At 43.9% G+C, this 22,319-nt stretch overlaps 1 long non-coding RNA gene across 1 annotated transcript; it reads right to left on the reverse strand.

The window, feature by feature from the left end:
* Positions 1 to 1,038: 1,038 nt before the first annotated feature.
* Positions 1,039 to 12,553, reverse strand: LOC148056884 (uncharacterized). Its single transcript, XR_015702371.1, has 3 exons — positions 12,298 to 12,553; positions 6,957 to 12,192; positions 1,039 to 6,462 (listed from the first exon to the last, which is right to left on the reverse strand). It is a non-coding gene; the product is annotated as an uncharacterized LOC148056884 (long non-coding RNA).
* Between the last annotated feature and the right edge of the window lie 9,766 nt (positions 12,554 to 22,319).

Genomic DNA, 22,319 nt, shown 5'->3' on the forward strand with positions numbered 1-22,319 from the left:
TGGAGTAAGGTCATGGGGTCTGTCTAACGCTTGATCTCTTGAAGACAGTTTTGTGTGCTACATACAGAAATGCAGCGGGAGGGAGCTTTTGGTTGCCTCCGCTTGCTTTCAAGTGTCTGTCGAGCGAGATTTGGATGTCTTCTGCCAACCGTCTCTGAATTAAAGCAGCAGAGATGGAAGTTCTGGTACTGAAGTGTTGGAAGTTTGCAACCTCTATCTGTTATCTTGTTTCCGAATTAGATTGATACATAACAAATCACTGTCCATCACAGCTAAAGCCGTGCTTTTCCCTGAAAAGTTGGTTTCTCTCTTCTGCGTACATAATTTAAACAGCAATGGGAGGGGAAAAATGTACGTATGTATGTATCTTAAAATTCTGCAAAAGCACAGCAGCTGTCAGGAGATTCAGGCTTGTGTTGCCGCTGAAAATACTTGATTATTTTCTTTTTCTTTTGTGTTGACTTAATTTCAGGTTAATATCCATAAAATAAACATAGGTGGAAACCACATGTTAACAAGTAATTAGCACTGCTTGCTTTTGTAAACTGCAGACACTGTTTCATAGACCACAGAGCACAGGCAGCATATGTATGTAATCATAAAAATAAGAATAGACTTGAACTCGGGCAGGTTAGCTTGTCTGACTGTATTTAATCTCTTAGGTTAGTTTTGATGTCTGTAAGTTGGCTTCAGCTTTGTTAAGAAATGTATTTGACCTTTATAAAACTTATCTAATTGAAACTGCGCAAGTAGCAGGCATTCAGAAATGGTCACCGTGTGAGTTGTTTAACCCCAGGGGAGGCTTTAATTCCAGCAGCAGTATCAGATTTTTTCCAGTAAATGAAAAGCAAAAATCCAGATAGACTACCTAAGTGCAGAAAACAGTGTCCCTCTTTATTCAGAGGTGATAGTAAAGCCATTGTACAATATTTCTGAGCAGCAGGAGATTATCCTGCTGTGAACACATGAAAATAAACTTACTCGCATTTGGCACGTTCCTAAATTTCCCCTTTGTTTCTTTTTCTTTTCTCTGGAAGTAAAATCCAACACTTGCATGCTTGCCGTCATTGTGTTTGAGGTGTGCTCCCATTGAATACAAGCTTGCTGCCTTTTCTTGAAGCACTGTTTTACTATTTCACTTTATGCAAGTCAAAGACGTATCAGGATGGCACCCCATAGTCGGTGAGTAATTCCAGCAATTGCTTCAGTAGAGTGTAGGATTTTACCCACACTTTGGGATCGCGGTGGAAATTATTTGACAGATCCAAAGGTGTGAATTCATTTCTAGGTGGAATTTATTGAGCCAGTTGCCAGTCATAAGCCATTTTGTGGCCAGATCGTGTATGGCATGTATCCTATGTGTTCAAATGGACACAACTGTGTATCTACATTAAAGTCTTAATTAACAAAGATGCTGATACCGTAAAACATTTTAAAGACATAAAGTGCAAGCATTATGCTATGTTTTTGGATGACGGCTTTCTCTTGGCTAGCGATCTCAGGTAGCTCTGTAGGTCATCCTGTTACACGAAGCAATGTAGTTTGTCATGTGAAGCGCTGACTCAGCAGTGGGCTTTGGGCGGTGTTGGAAGCTGGGCGGCGGCGCACCCCTGCAGCCGCATCGCGTGCTCTGCAGTGAGGCACCCTGTCTGGGGGCCGGGGGGTCGCTGTGGGTGCAGTTAATGGCAGTGTCAGTTCTTCAGCAAAGCTTCTCCGCTCCTGAAAGAACTGACGCTTTTAGCCCACCTCATAAAGCTCGTCTGCATTTGCCACGGTGAATTTGGACTTGCTTCTCTCCATCCCTTCGAAGTGGTCTTCTGTTATTTGGCTTCTTCGTCTTTTTTTTTGGGGTAGTAGGTGAGTTGTGTCTTGATAACAGCTTTTCTGGAGGGGGACGAGCCCTCTCCCTTTCCCCCATGAGCTCTCCTGTCCTGTGCGTAGGCCACTGGTCTCTGCACTTCTTATTACACCAAATGGGGGGTGAAAAGCAGAGAGAGGGAGGAAAGAAAGGAGGTTGGCCCCTGCCAACCTGTTGCCAGGGCGTCTGTCCAGGGAAGCTCCTCGACTTAGGACGAGAGGAAACAGCCTCAAGCTGCGCCAGGGGAGGTTTAGGTTAGACATTAGGAAAAACTTCTTCACTGAAAGGGTGGTCAAGCATTGGAACAGGCTGCCCAGGGAAGTGGTTGAGTCTCCACTCCTGGAGGTATTTAAAGGACGGATAGATGTGGTGCTCGAGGACATGGTATAGATGGACTTGGCAGTGATAGGTTAACAGTTGGACTCGATGATCTTACGGGGCTTTTCCAACCTTAACGATTCTATGATTCTATGACTACGGAGTCAGACCCTCTACCTTTGAAATGCGTGTAACGGCTTGTTCTTGAGCTTGATGGGAGCAGGATAGGACCCGAAATAAATTATGCAAGAGATAAACACCCTTCAAGCATAAAAGCCAGTTCCTCTTTGTCTTCGAGGTGAACAATTTGGCAGCGAAGCATGCAGGAGAGGCAGAAGGTGTTTGCTCCCAGGGGCTGGGTATTCTTAACTCCTGCTAGCAGTGAGGAGAGCCACTGGTTGAGCCCGTACCGCTACCTCTGCCCTGCAGGAACCGATGGATTTGGGGATTTCATGTGCCATGGAAAAAAGGAAGGCAAAAGCGAGCGTGGAGATGACAGCTACAGGTAGCAGTTCCGCCTGTGAACGTGCAGCTGTTATGTGATGATACAGTCCTCCGTCCCTTCGTTCCTTACCGGAGTTCTTTGCAGATAACCTAACAGCTGATTGTGAGGATCTTTGGTATCTTCTTGTTTTCTGTTTGCTGCTTCTGTGCCAGTTTGTAAACTGGCACAGGTACCTTGGCTAATGGGAGCGGAGCGGGGTTACCTTCAGTTACCGCCGCTGACTGCCTGGCCTCAGCTTGCTGTCACGGTGTTCTGTCCTACTCGGATTTCAACACATGCATTTCTTCAAGTCTTGTGTCCTCGTGCCTTTAGATACTCTGAAATCTGTATTTTGAAAGTATAGCTACTTTTCTGGAGATCGAATGACAGAAAATACTATTCTATATACTCCTGCTGCAATCTTGGCACCAATATTTTTATGGGAATATATTACATTTTCAATTCAATATCAATTTCAGTCTTATTCTCTCATGCTCTGAGTAAAGATTTGATGCTGCTAAAATCCTGTAAAGGCGGGACTTGAGCAGCCTGTTGCCCCAGGAGTTCAGAACTGGCAATGAGAAATGCTGGGAGGAGTTCAAGAGAGTTCTCAGTGCTCATTTAAAACGATCGTGTGGGGAAGTCTAATAAAAATGGCAAAAAAAGGTCCAGGGAGCTCACAACATGCAGGAGATCACCAAAGGACTGTTGCACCCCGGGTACCATACTTGATCTGGCTAATACTGGCAAGTACATTAGGCTAAAGCTGCAGCACAAACACAGACTCACATTCATGTTTCTGGATGTTTTTAATACAGGAATTCGTAATTACCAACAGAATTGAGTACCTGTGAGTACAATGTGTGCCAGCGCTCGCTCCTTCAGATCCAGATTAAAAAATATTGTATAGACACATAGCAGATGACATGGCTGAAGTGTCTAACTTAACTTCTGCTGGGACTTGTGGAGGGTGCCAGAGAGCAGTGCAAGGAAATCAAGTACAGTCGTTCCGAGTTCTTTCTTTGATTTCAGTACTGCGGATATATGAAGAATGAAGGCAGAAAGGTAAACCAAGAAAGTGTTCACAACACTACCTTAAACAGTAATTACTCCTGCCAAAAATAATTCTGTGCTGGTGGACGTAAAGTTTGCATTCAGAGTTTGATGTCTCATGTCTTAGCGAAACATGGTTTCTCTCGTTATGTGCTTTTGTTTCTGCTTATCGTATCAGAAGCGAGGGAGGAAGAAGTACGGACCCCGGACTGGAAACTCTGGTTCTGCTGATGCTCTGTCAGCAGCTGCCCAGCCGCACACACCTCTGAAGCTGTTCCTGTGGTTCAATCTGGTAACAATTTACGATGTTCCTTGGGTATCTCTGAGCACCGCAAAGCCTGCGGTACTCACCAGAGTGCTGCAGAGGACGCGAGTTGACGTGTCAGCCGATCGCCGGGTCTTGAAAGAAATTGAGGCTGACGCGCTTTGACGATGGGAACTCTTATTTATACATGGAGATCTCAATTGTTCTTTAAAATTCTTTTACTTGGACATGTAGGGAATGCATAATGCAACATTTTCTAACAGTAATTTGGGGGTCATTTGAAGAAGGAAGCCTCAAGGCTTCACTGTAACGACAGCCTTGGTGAGCCGCCTCCATTTGGGACTGACACATGAGGGATCAGGAGAAATGGGGGTGTTCCTTGCTGAGGTACAGCACTTTTTCAAAAGTTTGTGTAGCTGTAGATTCGCAGTAGGAACACGCAGAAATAGACTTGCATTTGCTATGCTACACTTTAAAAAACTGTATACTTGAGCATGTAAATTTAACAATTATGCTACCAAATGAGCAGTTAGATGCCAAGCAGTTGCGTGCTTCAACGTTAGATCTTTTTGGCAACACTAAGCGGGGAACAATTACGCTTGTCATTATGCCAGCACGGCAGAGACAATACCTGCAAGGACGACGGTGTCTTGGATCAACTAGGATGGCGTTTGTGCTTCACACCCCAAAAATCATAGCTGAGGCCAGTACTAGACAACCTAATGTTTATTAGATAGAAATGAGCATTTTGGAAAACAATCTGGTTTTGCTAAATGAAGATGTATAATGATGTGTGGGTCAGAAGGAATACCTCTAGAGAGCAAACCATTAACAAGGTAGTCATAAAGGTCCTGGTGGTCTTCTATGTGTGTATGGTATTAGAGCGACAAGAAGATTAAATGATTGTTGGAATTAATTCTTACAGTTGGGTTGAATTTATTGAGTCCTAACTGTTGCAAATAGCAGAAAGTATGAAGGCAATTAAGGAATGTCATAGGAGCATCCCACCACATGCCAAGGAATGAATGGTGGCATTTTCTTAACGCATCTTGGCTAAAATAAGCCCAAATCCTTATTTATTTTTATTAGTGTTATTATTTTAACAGTTCTGTTGTGGTTTATTGCTAGGATGCCTAGACAGTGAGTGAACTGTAACTCTCGGTTGTTACGGACTAGCTGGGCGGCATCTGCAGCTCCCCTGCCCCTTAGGCATTCACCTGCCACCCAGGACACTTGTGTGTCCCTCCTTCTGTTCCAGCTGTTCAAAGCCTGCGTGTTTATTGTATTTCATTTAAGAATTTGCTCCCGCTTATTTTCTAAACTGTTAGAATGCCCCAAGACTGCATTAAAATGAGACAAAACTGAAATATTTGTGGTTTCTTACAGGGATGTGTAATGCATTAGACACATTTGCTGATTGCTAGATTTATTAACGTGGTAAAGTTAGCACACGGAGAATTACCTATTTATGCGTTAACGTGGCAGCTGTAACTGTCCTGTCAATACTCCTTAAATACACCAAAAAAACCCCCCGAGACTTGATTCTAGTTGACAATTTCTGTAGGTGTGGGTGTTTTTAAAGAGTTTGGTTTATGAAACAATTCCGAAAAGTATCTTGTAAATGAAAAGCCAGTGTTTTCCAGATGGTTCTATAAATAAATTTGGTAGATACAGAAATAAGTAAAGGTATTTCAAGAGCTGCAGGCGTGTTTTTGCACATAATGCTATGGGGAGCTAACAGAGGAAATGAACTTCCTTTTGTTTGCAAAACATAAAAACCCTCAAGTTCTTAACGTTTTTTCCACACTGCTGGGGGAGTTAAGCTACTACGCAGGTTTTTCTTGTCAATCACAGGTTTCCACGCGTACCGCGTTCACGAATCCTCCTACAAAACCTCAAAGAAGAAAGGCCGCCGTTAGCTCTGGACAGCTCGTGCGGATGCAAACCAGAGCATTCTGCTGGGTCAGAACCCAAGGTGTGGGAGCATGTACTACTTCCTATTTTTTGAAAAAAGTTGGCTTAACTTACTATACCATCCAGGGTCATCTTTCTTACCACAAAAGAGTCACCGAAGTTCTCTCTCAGAACCCCCTGTATTTGTTCCCTGCCTCGCTCTTCTCGATCTCAGACTGCTTCTGTTCTTGAGGCAAAGGTGAACTTGCCGGTCGCCAGGATGATTTCCAACTTGCACAAGCACAGGGACAGCACCAAAGAAACAGGAAACCTACTGTTTTAAAATAAATGTTTTTAATCCCCAAACTGCAGGAATGTTACTGAGTGAGTGCTCTAAAAGCACCGTTTGCCTTGCCGGCCTTCACGCAGCATATTGAAAAGAGAGTGGAAAGTTCGGAGCCCGCCGTGTTACCTGTCTGAGCGTGCAGAGGGATCCCGTGTGTACGCACAGCCGCTGACACGGTGGCCCGAGAGCTGCCTCCTGTAACGGAGCACGTGGAGGAGCTTGGAATCGCTTCTGAATGTGATCGGCTGTCGGAAAGGTTTTAATACGGTTGATATTAAAGCAACTGTGTAAGTGGAATAGTCTACGTATATACTTGGAATAATAAACTATTGCTAATCTTCTGGAAGAAAATGGTGCTCTGTCATTCAAAGATTGTTTTTCCCAGATTTTAGATGGGATTTGAGCTTTTTTTTTTCCTATTATCTCCACTATAACTAAAATAAACCAGCTCATTTTTAAAGGTATGTTAGCTAGTTATTCTCAAGGAGCAAAATTAAAACTTCTAAACTTCAGAACCCAGGCAGGATTTAGGTTTCTAAAAGTGCAGCTTTTTTAGATCGGCATTCTGTTCCATCAAGATGGTTTCATTATTACACATTTCACGAGCAGAACAGTCTGGAAAACCACTATGTATATTATATCTGCTTTTAGAGAATGATACAAAATAGCACATATCTTTAGCTTCCCTAAGAAACTCTTCTCTGAGTGCCACTAACTTACTTCTAACCGGTGGCCCTACCTGCTCGTTTTGTTCGTTGTGGCTGGGGGCAGCAGGAGAGGCCGAGGTTCCCCGTGCAGATAAACAGCCCTGGCCGCGCTCACGGGGTGCTGTACGGATAAACGGCGAATTGTCCTGCCAGAGAGCTTAGCCTTTAAGTGTGGCAAACGGAGGGTGGATGCTGTAGTTTTCATTTTGGAGGCAGGGAAAGTGAGGCAGAAATCTCCCCAGTTGCACAGAAGAAAACTGTGCCAGAACTGGATCGGAGCCGAGAACTCCCACTTCTCTCCCGTTTCTCTGCACCATAAGGCTGCTGCTGCTTTGGCCTCTTCTGGAGTTTGTAATATTACCAGCAGAGGTAATTTAGTTAATTTAAAGCTTTGAAGCCTCTGTTGAGGTCTAGAACCCCAGAGGACAGAGTCGATGTACCGGACGGAGTAAACCACACGTGAACAGAAAAGAAAGGGTGAAGAGATGAGACCACCAGCTAACCAAGTCACAGTCATAAAACCAGAAAACCCTCACCTTTTCCCAGCTCCTTGCCAATTTGTGTCAAGCTTTTGCGGACGTTGGTGACCGGGAGCAGAATGTGCACAAGGTTTTAAAGAATTCTTGAAGGAGAACAAAGTCATGGTTTTGTGGCTGCTTCCCGAGAGCCCCTGGAGAGGCGAGGGGTGGCAGCAGGGGAGAAAGCAGGACAACGTTCATTTGAAGGTCAGACAAAGAGGTGACTCCCACTATTGAGGCAGGAGTAAGAGGGGTGTAACCTGTGTGGCCTGTCACGTGCCCCATCGAGGCTAAATTGCAAACCCAAGGGCTTCTGTAGGGATGCCCAGGGGACACTAAGGTCCTAGAGTCCTATTTTCCTAAAGCAGAAAGACTCGGAGAGGTTGCGTGGCTCCGAGATGTGCCAGAGAGGTAGCGATGCCTCTGTCGGGTGTGAGACTGCAGTACCGTGCTGCAGGCGAGTGATGGGGAACGATGAGCCTTCAAAGGACCCAGCGGGGAACCATTTGGAGAGCGAGGAGGAAAAGCGAAGATAACTGTGAACAAGACGTGCAAGAGGAGCAGTGGCGTGGAGGCAGCCGGACCGCAGAGGAGCAAGCGGTGCCGTTTGGGAATCGGCTAAGATGTCACCCGTGCTATTTTATTATGATGCCCTGCAATGCGATCTCTGTTCACATTTTAATAGATCCATTTAGCAAACGCAGTGGTAGGATTCCTGCCAGCTCTGTTCAACCAACTTCGTTTTCCTTGCTAATGAGCGCTAGTGGAAGGCAAGCGCGGACAAGCGACTGCTTGCGCCAGTCCGACAGCCAGCCCTGCCCGGGCAACGGGGGAAGTGGGGCTGAAGTTTGCACTTAGCTCAGCTGCTGTCCCTGGGTAAGGATTGTCGCCGAGCTCTGCCCTCAGGCCTCTTCACACTTTGCACCTGCACGCACGTGTCACGTTACTGGAGTACAAACTGTCCCAGTAAAGCATCGCAGAGCTCCGTCCTGCTTGCTTTCCCGCCGCCCGGCCACGTGCCTCCGAGGCCACGTCGCAAACGTCACGAGTCGCCGGTTTTGCCCAGTTCAGTGACTTACAGCTGGGGAACCCCGAAGTGGGATCTGCTTGGTTTAACCTCAGGGCAGCTCCGCAGACGCGGCAGGGCCTGTGTGCCTGCTACACAGCTTCAGCAGGTCACAAAATTTTCAGTCGCAGAGTGTGGCTCAACAGCAAGCGGTTCAGGTCGAGCGCAAGAGGCAGAAACCTGTTCAGAGAGAGCCTGAGTGTCAGCAGAGAGAAAAGTCCAGGCTGTGATCCTAAGTAGACCTGAGATAAAGTTGAAGGGAGGCTCTTTACCATGGGTGAAGCTAAAGCAATCTTGTTGGGTTTTTATTTGTGTGCTTTTGTCCTTAAAGAGGCAGGGGGGAGAGCATTAACAGCGGCTCAGAGGCACGGGTGCGAAGCAGATGGGGTGAACTGAGACCACAGGGCACACGGAGGCTGTCGCCTTCTGCCCGCTGGGGTAGTGTCTTGATTTGCCTGCTGTGTTCCTGCGTGGATTTTATAAATAGCGGTAGCTCTTCGTACCACGCGCACTCGGGATAACGGCGTGAGGTGTGTGCAGGAGCCAGGGCTGTGCTTGGTTGCCATTGTAAGTTATGGAAGAAGAGATGATAAAACAAGTTTGTTTTATTTCCCTGAAGTTTGATAAACCCACGGAGCTCTCCCGCAGGTCTGTTTGGTTACTAACAGCTCAGTATTGTTGTATTTCATGCACTAATAATGCACTGGTAATCCCTTTAAAATCATTCTTCTTAGAAACCAAGGCACATCTTAAATGGCTGTGATCATTCATAGCCTCCATCACAGGAAGGTTGAAGACGTTTTTTAGCACACATTTAGGCTTTCCCCAAGAACTGGAAAATGCTTTGAAACGTATGAAACAAACCCTAAAACCTTCTGAAAAATCTTAACTTGGAAGCAAAGTCACATATTGCCTCTGTCTCCCTTATATTCTTAAATAACACGAGAGAAAACCTCCTCACAACTGCAGACCTCAGCTCTTGAGATGCTCTCAGGTGGAGCGACGGCAGCTCTTGCCCATTCCAAAAATTGTACAGATCCCTTGGTGTAACGCTGCCTCTGAATGCTGTGTGATATTTATACTATATTTATATATTATAATGCTTTGCAATAAAATTATACTCTGGGGTGTTTGGGGTGCACCAGCGGCCGGAAGGCTGCCAGTGCAATGCCAAGGGCTTCGGGCACCATCCTCAGTGCCCGTATTGCACGGGGCCCCTTGCCAAGGTGACTGCACCGGCAGGAGGCTCGCCTGAGAACGAAGGAGCTGGTGATGTTACTGTACTGCTTGCACCATGAACCTGCTTCGGCCTGTGCTTACTGCAATGGATTCCCTTCGTCCTGGGATGTTGGAAATGAAATAACGGGTCTTTCCAGACATAACATGGGGTTGGTCAAAGTGGCGGCTCTTGCAGTGAGACACAAGTGCTTTTGATTAAAAAAAAAAACCACAAAACAAAAAACAAACCAGCAGCTTATTGTGAAAATAGTACTCTTGTTTTGGGGGTACTTTGGTAGTGGTATCGGTGGCTGGGTTTTACACCACAGACTGACTATGTAGAAGAAACTTACCTAAAGTATTTTTCACCTGGATCTAAAAATTTCCCAATTTCTTCCTGTCCTTAGTTAACTTAGCCTGACCTGATCTAAACTGAGCTCAATAACATAACTTGTTCATGAATTTCAACATTGTCTGAACATTTGGAGTAAAAATTTGTATTTCAATGTCTTCCCTGATGTTTGTTTTACCCTTGTTTCATTCTTACTGAGGTTTTTGCGTTTGTTGCTTTCTTCATAAGGCAACAAAGAGTAAGTGCCAATATCATTACGTACCTGCAAGTTGTAAATCCTTAGTTGGCTTGAAATGTGCACATAGCAACACAGCCTGTATTAGTAACATAGAAATATACACAACAGACTGAACTCTACAAAGAATTGTCATCTCCCTAACTTATGGTGCTTTAACTCGAGTAGCGCATACCATACACAGCTTGCGTACCGCCGAAATCTACATACATATGAAAAACTTCCAGCGTTAAATGTATAAAACTCAGACTTCAGCCACGTTTAAAATTTCTTTTGGAACAGATGCTTCTGTGAAGACATTAGAATTAGTGGTAAAATTAATTAACAGCCAAGAATACAAGTATCTAATCCTGCCACACGTCTGGGAGAACTGCTGAATTCAGGTTTGGTGGGATGACTGCACTGAGTAGGAGACCCAAACTCCTCAGTATTTTCCTTGCAGAGGTCATAATGTAGAGAAAAAACAAGTGCCCCCCCTCCGCTGCAGCATGTTGTGGTTTACATGTGTATATGATAGAATTCAACCTTTGTAGGATTATTTTTCATACAACATTAAAATGATAGGAAACTTACAGCACCTCTGCAGCGCATGCGAGCGTGGGCCATGTAAAGGTTGGGTGTCTGCCCTGTACTGAGGGCTTTGTGCTGCTCTGGGACCTTAGGTTCAAATATGATCCCCTAGAAGGTACAAGCCCGGCTCCACGGCCTCCCCTCCACCGGACCCTGTGGTCCTTCACTTCTCCCACGTGCCGGAGAGAACCCCAGGAAAGCAGGCAGACGGCTGTAACGGGGCTGCTGATCCCTGCTTGAATAGCCTGCGAGCGCTGCAGACTCTGCTCTTCAGTTAATGACTGCGTATAGGAACAAAATTTCGTAATAACGGGCTTTTATTACAATAATCAATGTATGTGAATGCCTGGGAGCTGAAACTGGATATCATTCAAATTAGAAATAAGGTACATTATAATGGCAGAGGCCAAAATTAACCATGCCAGCAACTTGCCTACACCCATGCAAGACCATGGCACTGGAAAAATTAAGATTGGATTTTCCTTACAAGAAATGACAACTACTCATTTACTACAGCATCTTGTTTAAACACTGATAAATATCTTCTTTTTTTCCCCTCAAACTCATTTCACTGAAAAAATGCAAGAGAACGGATCTTTTAACTCTCTAGCTAGGAGTACCAACTTTCATTGAATTCTACTCCCTTCTCTTCCACCCAGTTAAGAAGTTGTCACTCTTGTTAATTCAGTTTAATAATTCTCTGAAAGGCATCATGCCTTCTACACTCCCGTAAATTCTCAGCTTCCCTTAATTTGAAGCATTAAATGTTTGCACTTCAAATTCAAACACGTAAAAAGATGAAGCCATCTCCCTTACACGGCCTGTGCTAGCCTGACCTGTCTGAGCCTGGCTCTGAAGTGACACTTGAGCCATCAGCAACCCTGGGTTGTCTCAGGACTGCGCGGATGCGGTCCATGCTGCAGGTGCAGCTCGGCGAGTGAAACGTGTCGTGCTTCTTGAGCGTCTTTGTCTTAGTTCTTCAGTATTTTTCATACTAAAACTACAGACAAGAGCTCCTCTGCGCAAAGGAAGGAGCCAAAGGAGCAAGCAGCTTTTGCAACCGCTTCCCTGGTCGCTGGGTGCCTTGCTAGCAGCATGTCCTGAAAGCATTAACAGCTCTGAAGGGACGCTGGAGGGATTTGGCGAGTACCAGAAGAGCAGCTTGTGTAAAGAGGTAGTGGAGCAATGACCAAAGCAATTGCTGAGGAAGATGCTATAACCATTAGCAAAGAATCTCCACACGTAGGACGGTGACCCTAAGCGAGAAACTCCCCGGTTTCAGCTTCCAGAGCAGAACCAGGTGCTTCACCTGCAGAGAGAAGACACATCATCATTTAAGCAACTGCTCCAGAGACCTCTTAACATCACTGCCTCCCGCTGTTCGTTGCCACGCTGGGAGAGGGTCAGCACTCACCGGGTTCTGTAAGGAACTGATGGAAAAGTAACACATCACATTGGGCTTTCAGAAGGTATCCGTCTGTGCTCGTGGTGTATTTTCCATTTGTTTAGCTCAGGTGTATCATTTATCAATTTTCAGGAAAAACCTGCAAAGCTGCAGTAACTTTGTGCATCCTGAGACATGAGGAGGAACCCAAGCGAGTAAAGGACGGTCCAGGGGACCGTTCTTTCCTCCTTAGAATGATGCATAAATACACTGAAGGTTTTAACTTGCATCTGTAACACAGACGAGAGCAGCAGGAACAGAGATATATTTAAATACATACTTATATATTTCATAACTATATTGAAAAGGTGCTAAAGAACAACAAAGTTACAGGAGAAAATGATCCTGAGAAAAGAAGAGAAAAGAAATAAGCAATTTGCAAGAAGAGGAGAACGATGAGACGAGAGAAACTTGCCTGCTAAATCAGGTGTTGTGCCGTGCAGGCATTGAGCAGTCTGTTTTTACAATCTAATACATATGTGTTTGAGTATGGTATTTTTGCCCCCATTTCCTCATAAGTTAAGAGCCGCAAAGGAATAGTTCTAGTTAAGCTAAAAGGAATGGAGAAATGGGTGGTATTTCTAGAGGAGAGGTATTTTTCACTTACTGGGAAGGTTTGAGAATTCTGCTCGCAACATTATCCGCTCTGGTTCCTCTCTCGTGTTTATATTTTGAATTTTCAAGTCACACACTGAATTAAACCAAGTGACAGAAGGGAAAATGTCTGCGTGGAGCAGAGTCACGCTCCCACGGGGAATTGGCTTCCTTGGCCTATCAGTGTTTTCAGGCACTAGTGACCCTCCGAGTGAGAAATGGAAAGAAGAGTGATGAGCCAGATTTTCAGACAGGCACGCGCAATTAAACACATTTGAAAGTGCCTTATTTACACTCGTAAGGAGTTATTTGTATTTCTCTCCTCAACAGTTTGAGCCTACTGTAACCTTCTTAAACAGCCACACAGGTTGCTGCCCTCTTCAAGGGCTTGATTAGCCTGACCTTGCTTTCACCCTTTCTAGCAGCGATGTAGCCCCTGCCTGGGTAGAATAGCTTTTGGCCAGCTGTAGGGCATGCACAATAGTTACAAATTAATAGGGGAAAAACATGAGCTAGATATAGGGTGTACGCATAACGCAGGATCTGGACTCGATGATCTCAAAGGTCTTTTCCAACCTAAACGGTTCTATGATTCTGTCTATGTACGAGTACGGAGCAAGAAGGTGAGAGGCTGAGTGTGTTTACGAAAGGCTTCTGGCAGCGTGCGTTTTAGGCTGTGATTACGATTAGCATTTTCATATGAAGCTTCTCTCCCACTTAAAATTTGCAAGGCTGTACGCATGGCCCATTGCTTCTTCATAGAGCAAACATCAGTAGAAATTATATACGCTCTCCTGACTTGGCTTACACTTTAATCCAGCTTTCTGGGTGGGGAATAACTGATTTCGATGCCTCAAGTGACCACTGATACCATTCATGACATTTTCACTCACACATACTTGTGCCAGGACCATAATGTTTTATACAGGTGGAGAAGTTGGTCTGGTTTTGTAGCACCTAGGTTTGTACCCCTGTCCAGCGCCCCAGGCGAGAAGGGAAGGCTAGATGCATAAACGCGTGTCTTACTGTAGTAGCGAAAATGGTTCACGGATGCTTTTGTTGAGTTCGAAACTCAGTGGAAAAGCCGAAGGGGCACGGCTGTGGTAAAAAATTGCAAAAAAGGGGCAAGAAGTAGATACAACTTTGTGGTTCGTAGTTTATTTAAAAACACCTGCAAGCGGGTCAGTACAAGCAGCCCTAAAATCCTTCTTCTGGATTAAAGAACCAAAACAAGAACTGGAATATTGCAATTAGCAAAATATACTGAATTATTGGCAGAGTTCAATGGATGCAGGTAGTCCACTTGGTTTCAGTGCCCAACTTTCTGTGGCCAGGACACATGATAAGATGAAGCAAATGGAATCTCTTCTCTATATAATGGAAAATGTTGATAGGTTGTTTTTTTCTGTAATATTGATTTTTCTGAGCACAACCTTTTGTAAAAAAGCCATCATCTCGAGAAACTCTTTGGCTGCCTACACCAGTCAATGACACTCAGTCCCATCAGAGGGAAAACAGACATAACCACCTAGGGAGTCTCTCTTCAAGGAAACAGCAGCAGCTGTTGGAAGACAGGCTGAACAGAGTCTCATCTCTTACTTGAACTAGTTAGAGATTTTGACCAACAGTGCATTCTGTTTAACCACAGAAAAATTACTCCAAGAGAATGTTCCCATTATGGGGAGTTATGCAAAAAATATCCTCATTGAGCAGAACGCTGGTGAGAGACCTGTAAAATCTTTGGCTTCCCAGTTCTTGCCTCTTGGGTCGCTCTGAAATGAGCAAATAGTGAATTGCAGGGCAAGACGGCTAATGATAAAGTGATAAGAGTGCAAGGGACATGATACAAAATACCTTAAAATACCGTGAAACTGGGCTTCACAATAGTTTGTTAAAAAAACAATGAATTGTAAAGGAAATTGGAAATGTAAATAACTTTGATTTAGGAAATAATAAAGACTTGGTGGGGTTTGGAGTGTGACCAGTCTACTGGATCCTTAATGAAAATACACATTCGAGAGCCACTGGGAGCTTTCTACATTGGTAGGATGGAGGAAAATGTCCCTATTGTATATTAGGTTTTCATGAATCAGAGAGGTTCTGGCTGATGAAGGTACACAAGGATAGCTAATGCTAGACTAGCTTGCACTCAGCTATTTTGGTAAATAGTATATTTGGAGGAGAAACATCAGCAATTTCTTAATTATTCAGAATTACTTCCTAAACAAATGGCATAACTTTTAGGGCCTCTGAACACAACCGGACAGACATGTAGCCCATTGAAGATCATCCATGCAAAAAAATTCTAGAAGTTCTAGAAGAATGCAAGGTGGTCTTTCAAAAGCTTTGATGCTTAATACTCTAACCTGCAACAGAAAGTGGGCACAAGTAGCTGAGAGCAAGCCTCTTATTCAGTGGAGAAAAGTTTTAAACAAGATGAAGCCCACTCCCAAATTGCCTTTCCCTCAGGACAAAACAAACTCAAGACTGTTTTTAAGACTTCATAGAGACTACTTGTCAGGACTTGCAGCCGAAGTAGCTCCCTTGTTGCTTCTTTTTAGGAAAATAATTGAGATGGGAATTGGTCCCTGAATGCACACGTGAGCAGGATCAAGTCTCAAGCTGGCATTGCTGCTAATTCACCCGGGCATTGAAGTACCTTTGATTCCGGAGACGGGGTTAAGCACAGACAACGTCAGGGCACTGCTGCTGCAGGGAAATCAGGCTGAGACATATGCCGCTGGCATACGTCTCCTGAATCTTGAGGTAGAGAAAATGTACGCCATTTTCTGCCGATTCCGACAGTATCCTGAGCAGGGACGGGCTCTGAGCATTAAGGTGAAATCCAGTCATTCTAAGATACACCATCTATCTACAAAAAATACTTATTCTCCAGGAAAAACATAAACACACAATGGTCCTAGCAGATGTATGGCACAAAGGACCTTCAGGCTTGATGATCCAGGACCTACATGTGGAAGCTGTTACCAGTCCTCCTGCAACTCTGGATGGATCAGCAATATAAAGCATGCCCCCCTGTACATCCATTCCAAAAAGCAAGGGGGTCTGAGCTATGAAGAGTTGCCACAGAGAACTGATTTGGGCTAAACTGCTTTGTGGCTAGATCAATGTTCCCACCTGCAAGGAGTATACTGGATTTGGATTCCAGAAATAAGTCTGTTGCATGGGAAATGTGAGCCATCCCATTCAGCACAGTTTGTAAAAGCAGCAGCCATCTGTTGGGGTTTATAGAAGGCTGAGAAACACAGGATGTTTACTTTTATTCAGATGTGCCGTGGATGTGCCTTGTATGAGCAGACTTGTTACAATACTAATAAAACAACTGGGACATAAAGCTCAAGAGAAAAGCTTGGTTTATGTAGTAAAATTGAACCTGAGCAAGATAGAAAGCATTACAAATATACATGCACACATGCATATACATAATCATTTAAGTAAAGGTCAGCAGAAAACAGGCCAGACAGAAATTCGGAACAAATATGGCACTAACTTTGAGGCTAGACTGGCTGCTTTCCAAGGTGCTTTGTGGAAACCGCTCCCAAAAGAAATAATCTACAAAAGGTAAGATAAGGAAGGGTCCAGTTTCAAAATAAACCTACGTGGCACAATTATGAGCTGAGATTTGTTTAGATAAACTCTCCAAAAGGGGATTTGGCATTACTGACAAAACCGAAACATGGGTGCGTACAGCGTGAATCCAAGACCTCTAAATATGAGACAGAGGCATTCCTTTATCATTGACAGTGATCAGCAACACCACATAAGACGCTCGAGAGGGAACGGGGCTCAGGTGTCTTCAATTGCAGGAAAATGTCACACACAATGTGAATAACTTCATGCTACTGGGAATGCTAACCACCAAAGGGGAAAAATTCCCGTGAGAGTTCAGAGGACGCAAGCAGAATTCTGCAAATACTAGGAGAACGAATCCAAGAAGTAACCAAAGATGCAGATGGAGACGCTGGCAAACAGCATTAGCAACAGCGACGGTTGTTTTTGCCAACAAAGGAAAAAGTTAAGTATAGTAAATCAAATAAAATTAAACATGTAGCAGCAATAGATGCCCTACTTTTTCCTGCAAATGTCTTTTACCATTTTTTTTCCCAGGAGGTAATGGAGTATTTTTGTAAATCTCAGTTGAAAGCAGACTCCCTTACTTATATTTCTGTCTAATGGCTTGAATAAGCAGATAACATTTCAGATGGCAAATATTTTTGCGACTAAAATAAAACAAAGAATTCTGCATACATGGCATTCTGATTGAAACATCCTGTAGATGATCACCAGCAGGACCAACACTAGATGGTAATTATTTTCTTGAAGAAACAATTTGAATGGGATGTTAGGCAACGGTACCGTACGAAAGCTTTGGCATGCCTTTGTGTTATAATTCTGTCTATTTGTTAAAAGCAAAGCAGTGAGTCGTAGTGGGGAATGAGAGGCAAGTTAAATTACTTACATGTATGTATCAAAACAGTTTGCTAAGTGCAACGACACCAGGAATTATGAAAAAAATCTCTAAAGCATATTCACTGTTGTGTATTAGAATGGTAGTGTGTAACTTCCTATAACATCCCCCCAAAACCAGCTGGATCATGTTGGGAAAAGGCCGGAGATGGGTTTCAGTGGGTGTGGAATTACATTTGATGGGATCAGAACAGTTTGAATGTCAAGGAATGAAATTCTGGATCAAAAATAGTGTACTTTGGAAGAAAGTTCAGTAACTCAGAAAGGATGTTTTATGTAGAAGATAGATAGATGGAGAAAATTTATTTTCATATATTCCAGGATGTGGCTTAAGTAGTATTTTAAGGTCCTAAATGAAGCTGCAGTGAGTTTTCAAGAAAGGAACCTAAGATCGTAATATGAATTTGACCTCGGTATAAATCAGTGAAAAGAAAAAAATCATATTTTAAGATTGAACTCAGGCAGGCATTGAACAGCGCTGCCCAGGAGTGTCTCCCACTCAAGCTACAAGATGGTGATAAAATTCCAAGAACTAAGCTTTACAAATATTACAGGACTAAAAACCCTGTCCAACAGCCCATCATTAAAACCCAGTAACTGCAAGACACTGGAATTATTCTACAACAACCTTTAGGGAAGAGCTTGTTTGAAGGGCTCTCGTTACCCATTTGTGTCCTAAAAGCTCTCAATATTAGGATTTCACTGTCTAGCATATTTTTGGTGGACTTCCACACGTGAAGTACAGATGCACACCTACAGAACTGCAGTTAGAGATGAATCTGCTCAGAGGTAGGAGCTCATCTAGAAAGACACATTTTAGAACTAAACATGACTCAGAAGTGCACAATTCCGTTAAATATTTATTTATTCAAGATGAGCGAACAGTCTATGTGATCTGATTATTTTTTATCTGTATTTGAGCTGAAATGGCTCAAGTGGGAGCCACAGTTTCTTTGAATGTACTAAATATAGCTGAAGATTAATTTTCCAGAGGTGTCTGCTGGTGCCGCTTGGTGCCTTAGCAAATCACTGTTTTAACTCCTCCTTGCATCTTAAAAAGGAAAATCTCAGCTCTATTTTTGATCTTCTCTCATTCAAGTCTTGGCTATTGATTCTTGCTATAAATTCTTCCGGGACCCACCTGACACTGGGTAATGTTGAAAATTCTCTTAACTGTGGGGACTGGATAGCATGTCAAAGAAGTCACTCAATAATGATAATATGCTAAATCTTATCATGACGTATCACAGATTTTATATTGGCTCAATTTTGTCTATATTTACTGAGCTATCTTCCCCTAAATCTGGTGTCTAGACTTCTCTATAGAACAGATTTTTAAAGTTGATAGTGGTGCATTTTTATTTAGCGGCAAATAAGCTTCTAAACTCCTTGATGTGTTGTGTATGTATTGTATGTTGCAATTATGGTAGCCTGTTAAAGTACAAAGACAATTTAATGTCCTTGGTGCCCTTGGGCATCTGGTTTTTAAAATTTTGTTTTATTTGAACCTGTTCATACCCTCTGCCTCTGTAACAGGACGTGAAAGCTTGTAATATTCCATCTTGCCAGATAACACAAGAACAAATAACACAAAGCAGTTTTGAAAAATAAGTCATTCCCCCATCTCCATTCCATCAAAGATCTTGACAGACCTCTATCAAATTCAGCCTGAAGTTTTTTCTTCTGAGCTCAAGGTCCCCAATGTATTAATCCTCTCCTTGTGTGGGAATTGTACCAAGCCATCTTATTTCTTGGCTTTCTCTATATTCTCTTTTCTAAATACAGTCTACAGCGAATTACGCAGAGTTAGAGGTAAGGAAGGATGCGTGCTGGATTTGTACAATGGTATAATGATGTTTCTGGTTTTATTCGCTATTCCTTTCCTAACCTTAGCATTCTCGTCTCTTTTTGTCATCAAGTACTGGAGAGGCTTTAATGCCATTCCTTCTCAGTGTTTCCTAAAAATCAGTTCTATCAACGTGCTCTTTTGAAGTGAGACATTCTCATCTCTTCAACTAAGTTTTTAAACTTCCAGCACTTGTACAGAAGAACACCATTTCTCTTCTTGTTTCAGTTTTCTGGTTTTGTGTGCTCTGCTTGGTCAGGAGATTGTTTAGGTGGTTCTTTGCTATTTTCTGTCTAAATCTAATCAATTTCTGTCTTTTTCGAGGATTCATTGCTTTTGGATTTCAACTCCAGTTCCTATCTCATGTGAAGTCCATTCTTGCTAGTCATTTGCAGGGTATCTGTAATTACCGTACAGGGTCATGAAAGAGCTCCAAGTCTCCTTATTCACACTATTTTCTCAGTGGTGAAATTATCCTTTCTTTAACCTGACAGTGGATCTGGGCATGTTTTAGAAAATGCTTTTATAACCTTTCTTTTCCTGTCCTTCCTATTTCAGCACCATTCAGACTGATTCCTTCCCAGTGCTCCCCTAACATCTCCACTGCTGCATCCGCCAGCCGGGGAAGAGCCAGCAGCGCTGACCGGCTTGCACCTGTGCTGCTGGTGGCTAATCCCCGCTTACGGTGGATGGAGAGGGGACGACACTGTTTTGCTCAGTGTGAGGGCACTCCTGCTCATCCAGCAGACTCCCAGGAGGATTTGCGTTTAGATCTGTGACTAACACTCAGCCACCTCTTTCCACGTGGCTTTGCTCCCCACACCTCTTAACAAGTTGTTCAAAAGCTCTGTGGAAGCGCCCTCGGCACCTGTACAGCCCTTCCTCTGCTCTGCTTCATACCACAAGCTTCAGAAGCCATTAGCACTTGTACTTTAAACTTACTTTAAGTGCTTTAAGATTCCCCCTGATGTTAAGCATTCCCTACAATGCTGAGCTACAGACTACAGAAGAACACTTTCATTTGCCGTAATTTGAAAACTTTAAAAGTATCTAATAGGTTAAAGCTGTACCATAAGATAAAGCAAGTTGAAAAAAATACCAGACGAATACTTGCTTGTTCTCTTTTATAATAAAGAGAACAAGAGATCTCTATCTCAGCCTACTCGGTCCTCAGGGTTTCTGTACTTGGGGAAAATCTCAAGTGTTTATCGACTGCCGCTATACCCATGAGATGCACCGAGCTCGGGAGGGAGCTGCTGGGTGCTTCACTGGAGATGTGGGAAGCGCTGAGAGCAGCAGTTCACACACTTAAAAGCACTGCTGGACACCTTAACCACACACTGGTCTTTTACTCATTTTATTTGTTCGGTTTGGGGTGTGGTGACGTAGGAAGCTGAGCCACAGCAGAGCATGCTCATCTGAAGAGGATGGCTTTATACTGGGAGATCCCAACAGCGTATATATTGGCTTATAACACATTTAATGCAGAAATAACTGAAACGAGGAGACTTGATCGCAAAGCGAAGAAGCGGAAGCAGACCTGGTTTCACTTGGGATTCAGACATTCCCCAGCGGCACAGGGGACCACGTAACACACAGGCAGGCGCTCGGTTTCCAGGAGCAGTTTCAGGCGCCAGAGGCAGCCCCGTGGGCGGCTGCCCTGGGAGAGAAGGGAAGGGAAGGAAAGGAAGGGAAGGGGGGAGCGCTGGAACCTTCAGAGGCAGTTGGGGAGTGACAGTTGGAGAGAGGAGGCTGGCTGAGGAGCGTGCTGCAAAGCCCGAAGGCACAGGTAAACAGGCAGCGGAGGAAAGTTAACAAAAAATTCAGAAAACCAGGCTTCAAGGAGCACCCGGGGCCTGAAGCCGAGTTAAGACGCTGGGGGAGGGGAACAAAATAAGAACAAAAAAGTGAACTGGGGAATAAGTGAAAGCAGCGTTGTGCTAGCAGGAGGCAGCTAGCCGGCTGCAGGGGAGAGCAAGCTCCTACTTTTCTTGCCATGTTGACTACAGAAACAGACTTCAAATGACGCAGCGTCTATAAACAGAGAGGAAGAATTAGTTCCCGTTCGGGTAGTTGTGCCTGTGACCCTAAAATCCTTACCCCACACATGCATCAGGAATTCAGCTCCTGAGGGCACTGACAGCGTTATCGCATAGCTGGTACAAGGAGGAGCGGTAGGCAAAAGGTCCATGTAATAAGCACTTGCTTATTATTACACAAACTCAGTACTGCGATTATAAATGTTGCCGAAAAGCTGGGCATACCATTCGTCCCCAAAATGTAAAACATGAATCGGAAGTCAACTGCAGGGTAAACAGACTTCATAGAATGTTTTTTCGTTACACATGAATTTGATTCAGAAGTAAACAAAAAATCTGATTGTTCTGTTTCACTCAAATTGATGGAGCAGGACAGTTACTTTGATGCGGTATTCCACTGTGCTCATTTTTGTTAAAAGATGTATCAGAAATGCCTTGTTCGCATGCTGATTTGCCTCTTCAAACAGCACTGCTGCTTCCTCCATAACGCTTTCTCTTTCTGGTCTTTTTCCTGCTGGTCTGAATAATTAGTTCTCTGGGGAGATCAAGTCTTTTCTTGCTAACTAGCATTGGAACAGGGAATATCCGAACTAATCCCATGGTACCCCTGATAATGCTCCTTTTGACATATAGGAGATCCTTCATGTAGCATTATGTGACCCTTACTGTAGGCAAATACACGCCAGTTGTACTCCGTGAAACGTTTACAAGCTCCAGCTAGATCCATTTATGTTTATCACTCAATGGAGCAAGACTTCCACAGTGGTATCTATGTAGCAATCCTGTTTGATAAGCTGCTATGGAGAGAGCAGAATGCCAACGTGGATGCGAGCTCCGTATTCCTGACTGGGTGGCCATAACAGATGGTCTATAGTGGAACCTCAGTCACACAAAAAAATGTGAAGCGGCACAAATCTGAGTCACTGGTACAAAAATCTCTGTTTTGGAGGACTCGAGTGCTGTTCTGACTGTTGGGGTGCTAAAAAGGACAGTGCCTCACTGGTGAGGAGCTGGCCCTGAAAATT

This window comes from Nipponia nippon, unplaced genomic scaffold (assembly GCF_047370975.1).
Source record: "Nipponia nippon isolate SJK-2023a ecotype South Korea unplaced genomic scaffold, ASM4737097v1 scaffold_11, whole genome shotgun sequence".
Classification (NCBI taxonomy): Eukaryota; Metazoa; Chordata; class Aves; order Pelecaniformes; family Threskiornithidae; genus Nipponia; species Nipponia nippon.